The sequence below is a fragment of the Uranotaenia lowii genome, chromosome 2, assembly GCF_029784155.1.
Source record: "Uranotaenia lowii strain MFRU-FL chromosome 2, ASM2978415v1, whole genome shotgun sequence".
Classification (NCBI taxonomy): Eukaryota; Metazoa; Arthropoda; class Insecta; order Diptera; family Culicidae; genus Uranotaenia; species Uranotaenia lowii.
Genome location: NC_073692.1, coordinates 45,814,191 through 45,833,474, shown reverse-complemented (window position 1 = coordinate 45,833,474; position 19,284 = coordinate 45,814,191).

Here is a 19,284-nt window from a genome sequence, read left to right as displayed (position 1 = left end):
CTCCATAGATAGAACGTTTATAATAACTGATGATCCCAGCTCAGGATGCTTACGCACGACGAAGGTCTCATTTTTCGTTGGCTTTTTCCCCAAGGAATCGTTGCATAGGCAGAGCGATATTTCGCTGCTTAAACTTTGCAAAACTGCAGGTTTACCAAATGTTAGTAGAAATCCAGGGATGAATAAACCAGTTGATTTAAAATCTCATAAAAATATGTTTGTAGATCATTTATACATTATAGTGTTGAGAGAGCATAGCTTATGTTTTTTTTTAATTTATCATTTTATCGGTAGGAGCATACTCGTTTCATGGCAAACGATGGTTTGATTTTTTCGAGTTTACCTACGATACTTAATAGCGAGCCAGGGTTGTGTGCAGTGCCTGATTATATAATCGACTATATACACGCACGCACACGCACAATGGCGCTAGATGATTTGAGAGAGCATTTATGATTATGTGGTACCGGTTGATCGGCATGTTGTAAATAGACGGAATCTACTGAGTGATGCGTCACGCACACTAGTTGCTTTCATGCTCGTTCGTTGCACATGCGTCAGCGTCTCCGTCCTCAGCAGTGTGCCAGAGTTTGGCCGAATGAGTCAGTGTCTCGAACCCCGTGCTAAGGGTGACTTCCTACCAGTAATATGCTATTGCACAGGTTGCTCGATCCTGTTTCATGCGATTGCTCATTGTTTCACTGAAGTTAATAAACTATAACACAGACATAACTAGGTATTCAAGCATTGTATAAATCTTACGCCGAATAAATAACATTTCTGGCAGAAGAGGATACCTCTCGAACCCAGAGACTGTTCAAACTGTAACGATCCGAGTAACTATGAACACCCTGTAAATGTGTGGTACACATAGACACAATCTCTAATGTAGGTTGAATGTATGTAAATTGTTGTTAAATAAATTATTCTCAAATTTTTTGAAAATAGAATGCGTTGTGGGAAATATTACGAAGCGCATCAATTTAACTTTATTTGTCTAAAAAAAAACAGGATATTTATGTTGAATTCAAAAAAAAAAAAAAAAATTTTTTTTTGTTTTGTTCTCTTTTTCCTGAGAGAAGAAGGGAGATGTGTGGGATGCCACAGTCTATTAGTGACTTGATACCAGTTCAGTGTATGAGTGATGCTTAAAGCCTCTGAGCTTTCTATATCTCTGTGTGCGTATGTGAAAGCTTGCTTGTCGTGGCGCTTCATTGAGTAGTCAACCTTGATGGAGTCCATTCGTGTGTTGCATGTTGAGTGATTCCTTGTGAATGTCCAGTTTGCATAGTAAGGATGAATGAATTTAATTACTTTAATTTAATTTAATACTCACTTGGAATAATCGGAAATTATTGCTAAATTACTCCTATCTGTTACAATTTTTTCGCTTGAAACTTTCTTCTTAGTAGTTCTTCTATTAATCACTGCACTCTCGTGGTAAAGGTGCAAGGGAATGCATGATTTCGATTTGACCTGGCCTGCGCGGTCCGAAAACTCCTTTATGTAAATGCCTGCTTTTCCCAAATCCGACAACGATTTCCTACTCCGACTGATGTATGTTTCGAAGCAACACCCACAGCTTTCCCGCACGCTCCTTTATTTTAACTCAAAATTAAGTAGTTTTGGTTCAAAACAGCACTTCAGTGGCAGCCCTCAACTTTGAGTTTTTTAGAGCAAAGTAAAAGACGACTGCTCAGTGGGAACTCTTAGCAACTAGTAACATTTTATTAGAACCATAAATCATGGCTTACTTAAATATCTAACATCCCCTCTTAAGAGCAAACGCACCAATACGGGAGTATACGCGGCCCGATTTTGCTCATTTCAGCGGACCGATTTAGGTATACACACTCTTTCGCGCACCGGGTGGAAGCATATTATTTTTAAATTGTGCATTGCACTGAGAAAACTTCAACAGAAAATATTAAATTAAATTTACTGATCGAATAAATTTTCGGAGTCGAAAGTTTTTTCGCTTAAATTTCGCGTTATTATCATTTTTATTATAGTTAATTGTTAGAATGCATAGCGATTGTTGGGGGTTATTCGACGGGTTAACTGTTCTCCGTTATGTGACGCCAAAGTCGACATGCTGGTTGAAGATGCCATACAGCAGCAACAGGGCCACGCAGTTTCGAGCAACCAGCAACCTGGTTAGGTGGTGGATGCAGCAAGAACTTCTGTGCAGTTGCAGCCGGAATCATCCGAAATTCAGCGGAACTTGCGCGAAATATGCCAGCTGCTGTGGAGTTCCACGATCAAACAGGAGGTTCTCCGCCGCTGGTCTAAGACTTCGGCTTCAGTGAGTCGGAACCGTTTGCCCTGGTTCAGCGCAGCGAGAAGGAGGATTGTATGCGTCATTGCCCCGGTTCAAACCTATCTGCTAAAGATGCTGCTCATGGACCCGGTCAGACGGTGAAGTTTTTTCTTCTATCTGCTGCGTACTTTTCCAAGCTGTACGGAGGGTAGAAAAAAATTAAAAAAAAATTTTTTCGCTAAATAAACAGTTTTTTCACTTACCTTCCTTGCCTACGTTGTTGTTACTCGATGCTGGTCAATTGCAAGTTCTGCACTGTTCAAAATAATGCTGATTCCGACGACCCACTCGGCTACAAAGAACAAACCCTGGGCCACCGATTCCGAGGGCCTAAATTTTCACCTCTTTTGACCCAGCACAGAATACTTCCAAAATGGCTCTATATAATCTTCGACACATTTCCGATCCCCCCGCGAACAAAATTCCGTCCGCACATTCGACCGAATCAAAAGAAGAGCCACAATTGCTTAATTAATTAGCAAATTGTTTACCAAAATTACAAAATTTTAATAAACATCGTTTGTTTAACTTAGCCTTGAATCGTAGACTTTTTTCAGTGCATGTTTGCTCTCGCCCCTTTCTAGTGAGCAAATTTGGTGATTTTGTCGGTCCCGACGCCAACGGCCCTATTTTGCTCACCCTCATACTAACCCCCGGTGCGGTATGAGAGTGATCAAACGCGTGAGCATTTTCACTATACTCGCGATTGCTGCGGATGCCCTAAGCCATTATTATTTAATCCCCAGAACTGTTCTTGCTTCACAGAATTTTGTTCTAGGAACTGCCTTAGTGAGTATGTCTGCTGCTTGTTGATCTGTTGGTACATAGTTAAGCTTGATTGATTTAAGCTCAACTTGTTCGCGGACGAAGTGGTGTCTAATGTCGATGTGCTTACTGCGGGGCGAGTAACCCATCTCCTTCTCAGCAAGACTAATAGCAGATTTGTTGTCGCAGTTTACAGCTATTGGTCCCGCAACACTCATCAGCTCTGCAAGGAATCCTTTCCACCAAATCGCCTCCTGTGTGGTCGCTGATAAAGCCATGTATTCAGCTTCGGTCGTCGACAGAGCAACAGTAGGCTGCTTCCGTAAACTCCACGCTATTGCCCCGCCTGCCATCAGAAACACATAGCCGCTCGTAGATCGCCTCGTAGCTGGATTGTTGCCCCAATCAGCATCAGTGTAGGCCTCAAATGGCCCAGCACATTCCTTCGAGAACACCAGCTTGAATTTCTTGGTACCTTTTAAATACCGCAGTATCCGTTTGGCTGCTATCCCATGCGCTTCTCCAAAATCAGCACAGAAACTAATGACTACGCTGACTGCATGGCAAATGTCCGGCCTCGTACCTTGAGCCAGAAATTGAAGGCTTCTTGCCAACTCTCGAAACGGTATGGACTTCATACGTTCCCGCTCGGCCGCCGTTTTGGGACACATGTCTTGAGTCAATTTCTGATTTACATCCAAGGGAATGAAACAGGATTGCTTCCGGACATCTTGAACCGCTCTAGGAGTGTGTCGATGTAACGCTCTTGATCAATCGCTACAGTTCCTTTTCCTCGGGTAATCCTCATTCCTAAAACCTGATGAACTCGACCCATGTCTTTCATCTTGAATCGGCTCGTCAGTTCTCGTTTCACCGCCTTGGCCATACCATCATCGTTCGTGAATATAAGGAAATCGTCCACGTAGATTGTGACGATTACCAGCCTTGGACCGTCGTTCTTGAAGTACACGCAAGAATCATACTTCGAACGCCGCAATCCCATCCGCCGTAATTCGGAATCGAGCTTGAGATTCCAAACTCGGCTAGCCTGTTTCAGACCGTATAGGGCTTTCTTCAATTTGCAAACCCTATCGGTACCATCCTCGAACCCTTCTGGCTGTCGCATAAATATTTCTTCCTCTTTCAGGTCGCCTTGAAGGAAAGCCGTCACCGCGTCAAGCTGATAGATTTCAAGATCCATCTCCGCTGCCTTGGCCATCAAATACCGAATCGTTGCGTAGCGTACAACTGGCGAGTACGTTTCGGTATAGTCCACACCTTCGACTTGGGAACAACCTTTAATCACCAATCGTGCCTTGAAACGCTCAATCGACCCATCGGATTTGACCTTCAGTTTGTAGACCCACTTGTTTCGCAACGCCTTGCGCCCGGCCGGAAGTTTCTCTAGCGACCAAGTCTCGTTTTCCATCAGCGCCTGATGCTCGTCGCGCATGGCTGCCATCCAGCGTTCACGATCGTCACTTTCAATCGCCTGCTGGTACGTTTGAGGTTCTTGAGCATGCTGTGGAATGGACAAATGCGGAACTTCGTTGCTCGAAACGTTAATAGAGGAACACTTGCCTCTGACTGGGCGCTCCCAGTCACAAGGGCCTGAATCAAGTTTTACATCAACCAATTCTTCTTGTGTGCGTGACGGGAGCGCGTTGACTGGACCCGAACATCTCGAACCAACCTGTGGGGATGCAAGTTTCTGAGGAACGATACTGTACGTCACAAAGTCAGAATACTTGCCTGGTATCCGGCGCTCCCTCGCGCTGCGCCGCGTCACACCCGCATTTGGTGAACGTTCAGAAGATTGCGGAGGGAGCGCAGTATGATGACTCCTCGAATCGACCAGTGTTGAATTGAGTTCTTCCACGCTTGATTCGTATCCATCGCTGTAATCTGTGTCGTCTGGATTTGGTTCTGACACAGTAGCTGGATCATCATTCGACACCTGCACCACCTCCTTCCGCCTTTCTTCCGCTTCTTGCGAAACCATCGGTTGAACCTCGCTGATTATTTCAATCATTTCCACGCCTCCGGAAATAGGTTCTTCTTCTGTTTGTTTGTGGTTGACTTCATTGAGGAACACAACACTTCTGCTGATGAAAATCTCCCTGGTTTTCGGATTATATAATCGAAACCCTTTTGAATGAGCTGCGTAGCCGACGATTTCTTATCCCACTTACGCCTTTTGGTTTGTGGAATATGAGCCATTGCTTGCGCTCCAAAAACTCGAAGATGGCTCAAATCAGGACGCTTCCCAGTAAACCTTTCTACTGGAGCAACTTTAAGACCTTTGGTTGGCGAACGATTTATTAAATACACTGCTGTGCCCACAGCCTCAGCCCAGAACCGCTTATTTAGGTTAGCATCAAACAACAATGCCCGAGCTCGTTCCACGATGGTGCGGTTCATCCGCTCTGCCAAACCATTCTGTTCCGGATTGTAGGGGACAGTAGTTTCATGAACTACTCCGTTGACACGAAGAAAATTGTCGAACATTTTGTTTACGTATTCCGTTCCATTGTCGCTTCTGAGACGCTTTATTTTCTTACCCGTCTGCGTCTCGACCATGGCCTTAAAATCCTTGAACGCTTCTAACAACTGATTCTTCGATTTCAGGTAGAATACGAATGTCATCCGGCTTGCGTCATCGATAAACGTTGCCATGTACCTACTGCCACCAATCGACGTCGTCTCCATCGGACCACAGAGATCTGAGTGAATTAAGTCCAAGACTTCATTTGACCTCTGCCCGCTCGACTCGAATGGTAAACGTTGCTGTTTCGCTTCTACACACGGCACACAAGGATACAGCTTTCCGTTCTCGTACCCCAAACCAGTGGAAACGGCTCGCAAAATCCGCATGTTGCGCTCGTTCATGTGACCTAGTCTCCGATGCCACAACTGGAAACTGGCCTCTGTTCGCACCGTTAACGCCTGTTGATTGCTGACCAAATTCAAACGATAGAGACCGTCTGTCTCTGTACCAATGCATACTACATTGCCCGTCTCGGAATGAATCACCTTGCAAGCCTCTTTCGTGAAAATCACCCGGTAGCCCATTCTACAAATCCGGCTGACCGACAACAGATTCATGGCTAGATCTGGAACACATAACGCATTAGACAACGTGATCTCACTTGACGTACCTTGGACATCTGCTTCCAGCTTCACAGTTCCAATCGCGACGACTGCCACTTCAGCGCTATCGGCAACGTTGACCGTTTGAGTTGTCTTTTCCAATTTAATAAACGGTTCCGGGGAGCGACACATATGGCTTGACGCCCCAGAATCGAATATCCAGTACGCCGGTTCCTTAGACGTTGCCAGCCCAACACTGAACGCTGCATTGGACTTCTTCCGACTGCCTGATGAGCTGCTACTTGCCGATTCTGCCCGCTTGCATTCCGATGCGAAATGTCCTGCGCCTTGACACTTAAAACATTTGAGCTTCGAACGATCCTTCTTTGTTGACTTCTTCTGGTGACTAGCAAACGCATCATTCGATCCAGACGATTTGAGACTGCCAACTACTGTCACATCTTGCAAAATTTTGGCCTTCACGGAATCCGCTGTGATTTCCTTTCCAGATGCTTCTAATCCCATTATCATGGGCTCATAGGCAGGCTTGCAATTTCTCTAACGAGAATCACCGACGTGCTCGGTTTTCGATTCTCGGTAGAGATTCTCTGAAACGCACCGCAGAGATTTTTATCCGAACCTCTGTAGAGAATCTGTAAATCAACACGACAGGGCAAACACACACTACAGTGAAAAAATGTTTTCACCACGGAGAGCGACAGCGACGGCAACTGGCTTGGCTTGTTGCGTTTACCAACACATACGAAGCTGAACCACTCGCCCGAAACTTTCATCGTTTGTTGATGCTATTATTATGCACACCATCGTGTTTGTTTTTGTCTTTGCTTTTTTGTGGCTTGAACCAGTCGGTTCTATGTTTTCACCGGGGTGCTCTACGGTGACAAATTGTCGTACGCCGGAGCTATTGAACTTAGGTGTGTGTGGCTTTCGAAACCGGGGTGCGAAAAATGTGTGGAGAGGAACAAAAGATCTCACCCGGGTGATTTGCAGCTACGGCACGGAAGTGTTTTATTCTCCGTTCTCCGTCTTTCTCGGTAGAGAATGGCATCTCTGCTCATAGGTATCAGGTAAACCCATAAGCAAAATACTTGCCAGCCAAACGTCGTCTACCTTGAAACCAACCTCCGTTAGCTTGTGACTGGTTGACATCAGCTGGTTGACATAATCCTCTACCGAGCTGCATTCCACCAAACGAACGCTGGTCAACTTCCGCAGCAAACATATCCTTCGGTTCATTCCGCTGTCCTGGAAGGCTCTCTTCAGGTTCGTCCAGGCTTCCTCTGCTGTTTTGGCATCTTGAACCAAGCTATAATTAATTGGTTCAATGCCTAAACATATGGTGGCAAGGGCACGCAGGGATAATTCGGGATCTACATCGGCGTTTTCCGGTACTTCAACGGCATTCCAGGTCCCTTCCCGAATCAGCACCATTTTCATGCCGAACGCCCACGTGCTGTAGTTTTCTCGACCTCGGAGTTTTTCCGCTACCGGCACGGACATGCTGCTAACGTGCATCCTGGTGCTTCCGACGGTCGCTTCTTCCCCGTTGCGTGTTACGTGGTTTCCTCGGCTCGTACTCATGGTTCTTGACGATCAAATTAAGTTTTAACGAAATTTTCCCAACTGTGAAAATTTTTCTCTACTTGTTACTTTCCCTGACTACAGTTGCTATGGGGCTGGGCCCATAACCTTTTAGAGCAAAGTAAAAGACGACTGCTCAGTGGGAACTCTTAGCAACTAGTAACATTTTATTAGAACCATAAATCATGGCTTACTTAAATATCTAACAGAGTTCCACTAAGTTCTGATAGGCATACTCAATACTAAGTTCGGCAGCCGAACTCAAATTTATTCTCTTTATTCGAGGGTTGTTTATTCTCAGGGAATTAAAGGATGGTTAAAATTTTTTGTACCCGGATGCTGCTGTTCCGGTGCATTGCCTTGCAATTATAAAGCGGTGGAAAGTTTTGACATTCCCGGTCAAAGAAAACTTCCGGATGTTACTTCCCACGGGAAGTGAATAACATCCGGAAGTTGCCGGACATTCCAAGCCGCTCACCATATGATGACAATGACGGACAGAATTTTACGCTGACACGGTGGACATTCCGTTATGAAGTTCCTTTCATAGCCTTCCGGCCAGAACGACAAAATTTTGCGTCGTGTTCATTGGTTACGGTTCCGATTCGAACTGAACTCGCTAAGTGTTTTCAGTCCAACAAAGAGAGTTCAATTTTCAGTTCATAAGGGATAAGGGATCAATTTTGAGTTCGCAGTTCGAACTCCGTTTTGAACCATCGCAAAGAGAAAAAAGGGTACTTAACTTTAAGTTCATAGAATCGAACTATGTTTAGAACCTCGGTCATACTTAATTTTGAGTTAAAATAAAGGAGCGAGCGATAGCCACTTTGCTGACAGGGTCGAAATACTTCCGTGGATGGAATGTCACCCGCGCCAATAGCTTTGAAAATTTTCCACTACTGACACACCTACTTAAAGTACAAACGAGCAGCCGATTTCCCCTTGCGAACAGCTGGGCAGTCGGCTCGCGGAAATGCAGAAGATTGGAAAGGTTCTTTCAAAAATTCGCGTGGCTGAACGGCGGATGCCGAAAGCCCCGACCTCGCCGATGCGACGCAAACGCAGGGTCCAAATATGGACGAAAAACCTGATCCAAGGCTTCGATACAAAATCGAGTTCGAATGTGGCCTTGGAAGGCTGGTTCGGAAAATGTGGTACAATGTCCTTCGCCAAAAGCTGCGATTCCAAAGTCCAGTGGGGAATTCGGCGCTAAATGCTGGTCAAAATCCGGTGTCCGAAGAATTCCTCTCCGAATAACGTAGATTTGAAAGCTCCTCAAAAAGGGGTCCTATTGGGACGGAGTAGTAGCATTAGGAAATTGTCCTTTTGATCATTTTAGCTTCTATTTACTTACTTCGAACCCCTTTCGGATCAGGCGTACCGAGCTTGAGCTGCTTCTTCTTTGGTCGACTCTAACCGCGGTCTACTCAGTTACCCCTTTTCTTTGTCAGCGCCTAGCGCACGTTTTCCCTCCGGGAACTCACATTTGGCCTCGAACTACGTGTGGTTTCCTGAGGAAGCAGGGCCGTTTTTGTAATAAGTCAGTAGCTCGATAAAACGTGACGCTTATCTTAGCGTTTTCAACGCCTAATGTGGCTTTTCCTCCGGGAAAACTAGTTGGCCAGGAAGAACGTGCCTAACCATAAAGCGGGCCGACTTTAGTGCTTAGCAATTGGGCTACAAATTGGTGTTAGCTTTTTAACACGACAAATAAATACAAATCATTTTGAAAATAAAGTTTTCTGTAAAAATTGTCTTTTTAAGAACAATAGGTAAGAATAACTGAATTGGGTTAGAAAATCTGTTTTCTACTAGATTCTATGATATTTGCATAAGCGAATAGAATTTTCCGGGTGTTTTCTTATAAAACCTAATTTATAATTTTCACTTCAGAATCCGGAAACAATTATTATTTATTTACATAGTATTCCGTCTCACGACATAACTTGACGAACATAATTCCTAAAATTCACTCGGTTCATAGCAACCGTTCTCCAATTTCTCGGGCACCCCACGTTCGCCAGATCACGCTCCACTTGGTCTAACCACCTTGCTCGTTGCGCCCCCGCTCGTCTTGTTCCTACCGGATTCGTAGCGAACACCTGTTTTGCAGGACAGTCGTCCGGCATTCTCGCAACATGTCCCGCCCAGCGTATCCGGCCAGCCTTAACCACCTTCTGGATACTGGGTTCGCCGTAGAGTAGCGCGAGCTCGTGGTTCATCCTTCGCCTCCACACTCCGTTCTCCTGTACGCGGAAACAATTATATTAGAATTAATAGCAATTTGAGTATACATTAACGAATTTAATGTCCTTCTACGTTTCCAAACTCAAAGATTGATGCCAACTTATATTTGAGGAAAATATAAACTTCTTTAATTTCACAAGTTATCATTTATTTATGTGTAAAGAGAATTATTCACGCTTTTCTTCAAAATAGGAAACTTCTGTTAGAATACTTGTTGAAATGACTGTTAATTTTTGTTTCCGAAACATTTTGTTTTTGTGAAATGGTTGAATATCAGAAAAATCCTGTTTCAGAAAATCTTAGATTCTTTGAAAATTTATTCAATGTTTCATTTCAAATATAAACCAGATACGTGCCAGAAATAGGATTCTTTCTGTTTTGACATGCACTCTAGAGTGCCCCAAATGACCCGACTTTTGAAAAAATTATGCGCTGCAGGCTATAATTGATCCTTGGCCTAGTATAAGATATCATGCCAAATTTAGGCGAGATCGGATCACGGGAAGGGGTCGCTCAACGAGCCTGAAGTTTGTATGGGATTTTGAGACATTTTGTTCGTTGGAAACATGAAAAACCAGTTTTTCATCCATAACTTTGGTTTCCGACTGCTGATTTCTTTCAAAAGCGGGTTTTCTTAAAGCCTAAATTATGAAAAATATTTTATCCCAAGACTGCATTTCGATGAGAGTTAAGATAAAAAAAGTTATTAGGCTTCAAAAATGGGCTAACTTTTTTAACGGTGGTATTCAGCACTGTTAATGAGGCGTCAATATGTTCGACAGCCTCTACTCATTAACAGTGATGAATACCATCCTTAAAAAAATTAGCCCATTTTTGATGCTTAATAACTTTCTTATCTTAACTTTAATTGAAATGCAGTCTTGGGATGAAATATTTTTCATAATTTAAGCTTTAAGAAAACCCGTTTTTGAAAGAAATCGGCCGACGAGAACCAAAGTTATTGATGAAAAACTAGTTTTTCATGTTTCTTCCGAACAAAATGTCTAAAATCCCATACAAATTTCAGGCTCGTTGAGCGACCCCTTCCCGGGATCCGATCTTGCCCAAATTTGGCATGAGATCTTGTACTAGGACTAGGATCAATTTCAGCCTGCAGCGCATAACATTTCACAGGTTTTGAATTTACCATACAAATTTAGGGCAGTCTAATGCACTCATTCCAATTTGGATATCATTTTCACTTGATAAGCCATGAATTGATCGTTCTGAAGAACCTCCGTCCAAACGAAAGAAACGTTTTTTATCTGATGAGATTTAGTTCGTTGTCGATATCTCTCAGTTCAGTTGATCTGTATTCGATAATTTATTCAAAACTCGGCGCAAAACTATAACGGAATTTTTATGGGTTAAAAAGCACAGTTTTCAATATTAATAAAAATGTTACGGGTTATAAAATCTCAATTTTTCAGCCAACTCCTCGAAAACCATATTTCACAAAGCCTTCAAAAGGCGGAACTGGGAGTATGCTTACTCCAGGTAAGCCTTTCCCGTTGTTGAACATTGGCATCACACAATTGTTTTCGGAAATAAAAAAAATGATACATAACAATCAATATTTATTTTTTATCAAGTATTAAAGATTATGTAGTACACGTTTTCTTACCACATTATTCAATCCAATCTTGATAAATACTCCTTCATACACCGAAATTTGAAATTTATCGTTGTGTTTTGAAAAAATAATAGGCGCCATGACGTTTCTATCCATAACATCATCATTTTGATCGCAGTGTCATCTGGACATCGTTTGGAGCTGCAAATCGCCAGTTACACTGGATTCTTTATCAAACGATTGTTGTGTACGTGCAAAAAAAGAAATCGTTTGAAAAAAGTTCAAAGCAACCGGGAAAAAATCATTGCTCATTTCGAGTAGGGGAGGAGCGGGCTATATGCGCCTATTAAGCAGAACACTGATTTAATCAAATATCACATCGAATATGTGTACAAAAACTATATACACGTGTGCAGTAGACTGCCCCAAATTTGTATGGGAAATTCAAAACCTGTGAAATGTTATACGCTGCAGGCTAAAATTGATCCTAGGCCTAGTACTAGATCTCATGCCAAATTTGGGCCAGATCGGATCACGGGAAGGGGTCGCTCAACGAGCCTCAAGTTTGTATGGAATTTTGAGACATTTTGTTCGGGAGAAACATGAAAAAAACATGGAAAAGTCCACTCCGGGAACCTGATTGACCTGAGTGAGTTTTTTTTCAGCGCTTAGCACTCCTTTCAGCTCCGGGCAAGTTTTCGAAATTCGATCATGATTTTTTTCTATTGTCACCTTAGTGTATTTGATTAAAAAGGTGATTACTGGGAATAGGCAAATCAAAAAATATCTGCAAAGCAAAAAACTATGCACTGATTTGCGTTTAAAATTATGGAAGCTAAAATGAACGAATTTTTAATTTTGTACAGTTCTTAGGTTAACAGTCCATCTAAACCAAGTCCAAATCGGGAAACGATCCAGAATTTGTCCCGATTCACCCCATTCACGGCACCAAATGTAAACATTTATGATAAAATTTTCCAATAGCTTACGGATCTGATTTAGAGTGTCCATTTCTCGGCCATTTTCCCTTTCCCGGGAATCGGGAAATCTGATGGCCTGTTTTCCGGGAATTCCCGGGTTCCCGGGAAATATTAAAAAAACATGTAAAATATATGCACTTCGACTCAAATATACATAGCCTATTGAACTTTTCGTGCATACAAGCCCATAATTTGTTCAAAATGTACTCTTCATAATGTTTTTAACTTATTTTAATCAAACAAGTAAAACTGTTCTCAACGATGATATATTAAAAATAGTCTAAAGAACTATAAAATAACCTGAATAAGTCAAATGAAGAATTCATCCATGCAATTAGGGGTTGATCAAAAATTATGTTTTTATTTGTTTGATTATTCCAACCATTTTTCGTTTTTCTAAACACATATTTGCTCTTCATATAAAAAACTATTTATTCTTCATTTTAAGGATTTGAAATTTATCTGGCTTTTAAAGCCAAAGGGAAACAATTGCACGAATGTTACTTTCGAGAATCAGTCTACCTTCTACGCAATTTTTCATAAATTTCTGAACTTTTGTGGGGTTTCGTTCAATGAATATGGTGTGGAAAGACATATAATCTTTTTAAACTTACCTATTCGAATATAAAAAATGCACCAAATGGCTGCCAAATCTCTACTGCCACAGGAATCGGCATATTCTCTCAATTTTTTTATGACTACATTTTCAAAAAGCACATCTTCCAGGCTTTTCCAGAGAAAGAATTTCATACATGTCGGGAATTCCCGGGAATGAAACTACGATACCCGGGTATCGGGAATTCCCAAATTTTTCGAATTCCGGGGAATTCCCGCCCGGGAAATCCTAAGATGGACACTCTAATCTGATTGTTGGTCTAAAATTTAGAAAACCTTTTCTTAAAAAGACAGTTTGTCAAAAGATAATCAAAAGAAAATAAAATCAAATAAAATACTGCTACACTGACGCCCGCTCACCTGTTACCGGTGATTGATGTCGCTTTTCACCCATAAGATTTTGAAAAATTAGAAACCATCAGACCCCCCACGTGCCAAATTTCGATTTTTTTTTTGTGGAACCGTTTCGCAGTCACCGAACTGCAGCACCAAGTACATGACAGTTTTTACTACTTTTTTTTATAATACTTACGATGGCGCTCTCAATGGGGTTTTTTTCATTTCCCCTGTTTGCTTAACAGAAGCAAAAAAAACCATGTTGGAAAATTGAAAGTAGCATTTTTCCGCCATCGCACTTCGCCCGTCGAGATGTGCAACCCATTTGCTCAATGGGTCGACTAAAATGTGCTAAGCGAATGAATTGTTTAATTAAGCTGATTTTCGCCTCGGAAAGTCTGGTCGAGAAAATTTCCACTTAATTATTGAAACCACCAAAAAATAACGAGCGACGACGACGACGACGACGAAAATGACGCCGTCCGTCGACCTAGGGAGATTCAAATTAATCGAAAAGCAAACACATACACGTTCAATGTCTGGGTCGTAAATCTGTTGAAGATTTACCAGCTCACAAAAATTACCGGTAACCAAGTTTGAAATTGCGTGGAACAATAAACTTCAAATGTGAACATTGATCCGATGTGTAAACGCCTCACCAATCAGGGGTTTCGTCGTCGCTGCTGACATTCAAGTCTTTCGTTTTTTTGTCTCTAGTTGTGCGCTCATTATGAAGCTCCTCAAAACTGATCTGCTATCTTCCTACTGGTGGATTTGCAAACTGCTGCTAAATCATAACGAATTGATGGGGAGTAGCTCAGCGAGTCGCCTGTTTCAAACCGATACCGAGCCATCTTCAAAACAACTTTACTTGGATACATTGTTTGATTATTGAATAGTAAAGTGAGCGATAATTATTGATAATTGAATCAGCCCAATCTCTTTTCTCCTTGTAGCTGTCCATCATAAATCACTTGTTTCACATGCATTAATAATGCATTTGAAAATATAAATTGATAAAAATATAACTCGGAAGGTTAAGAAACAACAACTAATTGACTGAATATCGTGGTTTTTGTAAACATTCAGGACTGGAAAGACAATTCTATCTATTTTGTCAATTTTGTCAATTTTGTCAATTTTGTCAATTTTGTCAATTTTGTCAGTTTTGTCAATTTTGTCAATTTTGTCAATTTTGTCAATTTTGTCAATTTTGTCAATTTTGTCAATTTTGTCAATTTTGTCAATTTTGTCAATTTTGACAATTTTGACAATTTTGACAATTTTGACAATTTTGACAATTTTGACAATTTTGACAATTTTGACAATTTTGACAATTTTGAAAATTTTGACAATTTTGACAATTTTGACAATTTTGACAATTTTAACAATTTTGACAATTTTGACAGTTTTGACAATTTTGACAATTTTGACAATTTTGACAATTTTGACAATTTTGACAATTTTGACAATTTTGACAATTTTGACAATTTTGACAATTTTGACAATTTTGACAATTTTGACAATTTTGACAATTTTGACAATTTTGACAATTTTGACAATTTTGACAATTTTGACAATTTTGACAATTTTGACAATTTTGACAATTTTGACAATTTTGACAATTTTGACAATTTTGACAATTTTGACAATTTTGACAATTTTGACAATTTTGACAATTTTGACAATTTTGACAATTTTGACAATTTTGACAATTTTGACAATTTTGACAATTTTGACAATTTTGACAATTTTGACAATTTTGACAATTTTGACAATTTTGACAATTTTGACAATTTTGACAATTTTAACAATTTTGGCAATTTTGACAATTTTGACAATTTTGACAATTTTGACAATTTTGACAATTTTGACAATTTTGACAATTTTGACAATTTTGACAATTTTGACAATTTTGACAATTTTGACAATTTTGACAATTTTGACAATTTTGACAATTTTGACAATTTTGACAATTTTGACAATTTTGACAATTTTGACAATTTTGACAATTTTGACAATTTTGACAATTTTGACAATTTTGACAATTTTGACAATTTTGACAATTTTGACAATTTTGACAATTTTGACAATTTAGACAATTTTGACAATTTTGACAATTTTGACAATTTTGACAATTTTGACAATTTTGACAATTTTGACAATTTTGACAGTTTTGACAATTTTGACAATTTTGACAATTTTGACAATTTTGACAATTTTGACAATTTTGACAATTTTGACAATTTTGACAATTTTGACAATTTTGACAATTTTAACAATTTTGACAATTTTGACAATTTTGACAATTTTGACAATTTTGACAATTTTGACAACTTTGACAATTTTGACAATTCGGACAATTTTGAGAATTCGGACAATTTTGACAATTCGGACAATTTCGACAATTCGGACAAATTTGGCAATTCGGACAATTTTGCCAACTTTGACAATTTTGACAATTTGGAAAATTTTGACAATTCGAACAATTTTGACAGTTCGGACAATTTTGACAATTCGGACCATTTTGGCAATTTTGTCAGTTTATGTTATTTTTTTGGTTTACAACTTTTTTTAATTTGTAGAGTTTCTAAATTTTGAAACCTCGTAAGTTTCAACCATTGCACAATGGGGAAAAAAGTGTTCATGACTCAAATCTATGAATTTATGTTTTACTTTTGTGAAAATTTCCATAAAATCGATTGGACATAGTTTCAAACGCCGCACAAGCATGCGAACGGAGATATAGTGCCTTTTTAACCCCTAATTCCCCTATATTTTTTAAACATTCCAGAAAAACATTGATTCGAACCTGAGAATTTTGAACGAATACAGACTTATCGTGTGTAATTTTTTTTTGAGAAATCGAATGAAGGCTATTTAGGCCACCGCACGCTTCAGAAAATGGAGTTATGGCTGTTTTTACCCTCAATTCCCCTACATTTTTCAATGATTTCAGAAAAAAGCATGTTCGGACTTGAAAATTTTGAACCAAATGGATTGTATCCTAGGTGATTTTTTCCGAGAAATCCAACGAAGCCTATTTGAGCCACCGCACGGATTGGGAACAGGAGTTATGGCTGTTTTACCCTCAATTGCCCAACATTTTTCAAATAGCTCAGAAAAGCATGTTGGGACTTGATAATTTTGAACCAAATGGGTTGTATTTTGTGGAGTTTTTTTCCGAAGAATCGAATGAATTCTGTTCGAGTCTCCGCACGCTTCGAAAAATGGAGTTTGTAGTGATTTTACGCCGTTTTATTTAGATTTTCTTCGATTCAAACCCGAAATGAAAACACTTCTATTCGCGTTAACAAATGTCTTAAATCTAATTTTTATTTTCAAAGCTTGCTATGACTGTACTATCCATTTTTTCGCTAATATGTGGCTTTCTGTTTTCCTCTTTAGCTGTACTTATTCCGAACGGTACAAGCAACTTCCGTTCGACATGTATCTGCTATTCGTTTTACTCTATCTTACTTAATTCAAACTTTTTCTCGAATTGCTGATTTTATACATTTTTTTCTTTACATTTTGTTTGTTTAGCATTATTTCCATTTGTTCACTACAGAGTTATGACTGTTTTACCTTCAATTCCCCTACATTTTTCAAATTGTTAAGAAAACGCATGTTCGGACTTGAAAATTTTGAATCTATTGGAACATATGTTGTGTGATTTTTTTTCGAGGAATCCAATGGAGGCTGTTTGAGCCACCGCACGCTTTGAAAAATTAAGTTATGGCTGTTTTCACCCTCAATTCCCCTATATTTTTCAATGATTTCCGAAAAAAAAGCATGCTCGGACTTGAAAATTTTGAACCAAATGGAATGTATCCTATGTGATTTTTTCCAAGGAAACCAACGAAGCCTATTTGAGCCACCGCACGGATTGGAAACAGAAGTTATGGCTGTTTTACCCTCAATTTCCCTACATTTTTCAAATAGCTCCGAAAAAGCATATTCGGACTTGAAAATTTTGAACCAAATGGATCGTATCATGTGTGATTTTTTTTCGAGGAATGCAACGAGGCCTATTTGACACACCGCACGCAACGGAAACAGGAGTTATGGCTATTTTACCCTCAATTCCTTTTCATTTTTCAAAAAGTTCAGAAAAACCATGATCGGACTTGAACATTTTGAACCAAACGAGACTTATCTTGTGCAATTTTTTCCGGGGAATCAAATGAAAGCTGTTTGAGCCACCGCACGCTTTGAAATATGGAATTATGGCTGTTTTTTCCTCAATTCCTCTACATTTTTCAATGATTTCAGAAAAATGTAGGGGAATTGAGGGTAAGAACATCCATAACACGATAGGTCTGTATTTGTCCAAAAATCTCTGGTTCGAATCAGTGTTTTTCTGGAATGTTTACAAAAATATAGGGGAATTAGGGGTTAAAAAGGCACTATATCTCCGTTCTTATGCTTGTGCGGTGTTTGAAACTATGTCCATTCGTTTCTCCGGAAATTTTCACAAAAGTTAAGTATAATTTCATAGATTTGGGTCATGTAGGACGAAAGATAATGAATTTCTTCGCGATTTGTACACTTTTTTCCCACATTTGTTTACTTTTTTCCCCATTGTGCATTGATTAATTTAGTATTCATTTTAACTTAAGGATACCGCGTCAGTTTTTCGGCGCGTAGGGAGGGCGTGGTAAAATACCTCCACTGTTGATGATCTGGAGCCAGAGTCTTTACTTGGTCCCAGCCACGAGCTTCAGGGCCTGTCTATCCTTCGATGTTCTTCTGGATTCAATTCAAGCGCCTCTCTGAAAATCTCGTTTCCATCTCATTCACAAATACTTGCATTTTTATTTTAATCGAACAATCCGAACGAAAAAGATTTTTTTAACTTTTCTCTTATTCGAGGTTTGGACAGATGTCCAAAACCACCTCAATTGTTACATGGTATACAATCCAAAATGTTTTCTAAAGAACTGCATACCAAACCCTAGAAAAATGTTTCTCGAAATTCCACCGACATTGCCCAACCAGAGAAAAAAAACCGCAAACGTTAGGCTGTGTTCCAATGGCTCGATCTTGAGAAACTTAGGATTGTTTACAATTGCCTTACAGGTCACTGCAAGAGTTAGGTGCCCCAAAGACAGAGCACAGCTTCACCGAGATCGTGCTGTTTGGGCTACGATCGTGACCTGCTAAGCCTAAATCCCCTATTGGAAGAGACGAGAATTTCGACTGTAAACAGCCGTTTCTGGGGTTAAAAAAACTTCCTAAGTCAATAAGTATTAAGACAAGGTGCCTCCAGAAGCTAGTTAAATGATCGTTTACCGTTTCTTTTAAATCATTTGCCTTTTCCCTCAAACCAACTTCTCCAGCAAGATCAACTGCACTACGTGGCGTGTCGTTCCTACAGCATTTACCTTTACCTTTCCGTTTCGTTTCAAAACCAGATTCGATTCTTGGCTGTTCGTACAACAACAACATGAGTGAATGGCACACCTTTGAGGCAGTGCGATCTGAATAATGTGAAGCAAAAATTGACTCTACTTACAAAAGAACTCGGTACTCCACGCCACACCGCTGCCAGAAACTTGGATCATTCGTAGTAGGGGGACCAGGAACGCGAAAAAGAATTGTAAAAATCAAGAAATAAGGTTCTCGATTGGATTCAAGTGTGATTGTTTAGAATAGGTATAGTGCGGGGCGGCCATTCTCCCGAGCCGGCGGTGAGTTTCGTCAGCATGTTCTTGAAGGTCAACTCGATTTGCCGCTCGACCGACTGCAACGAC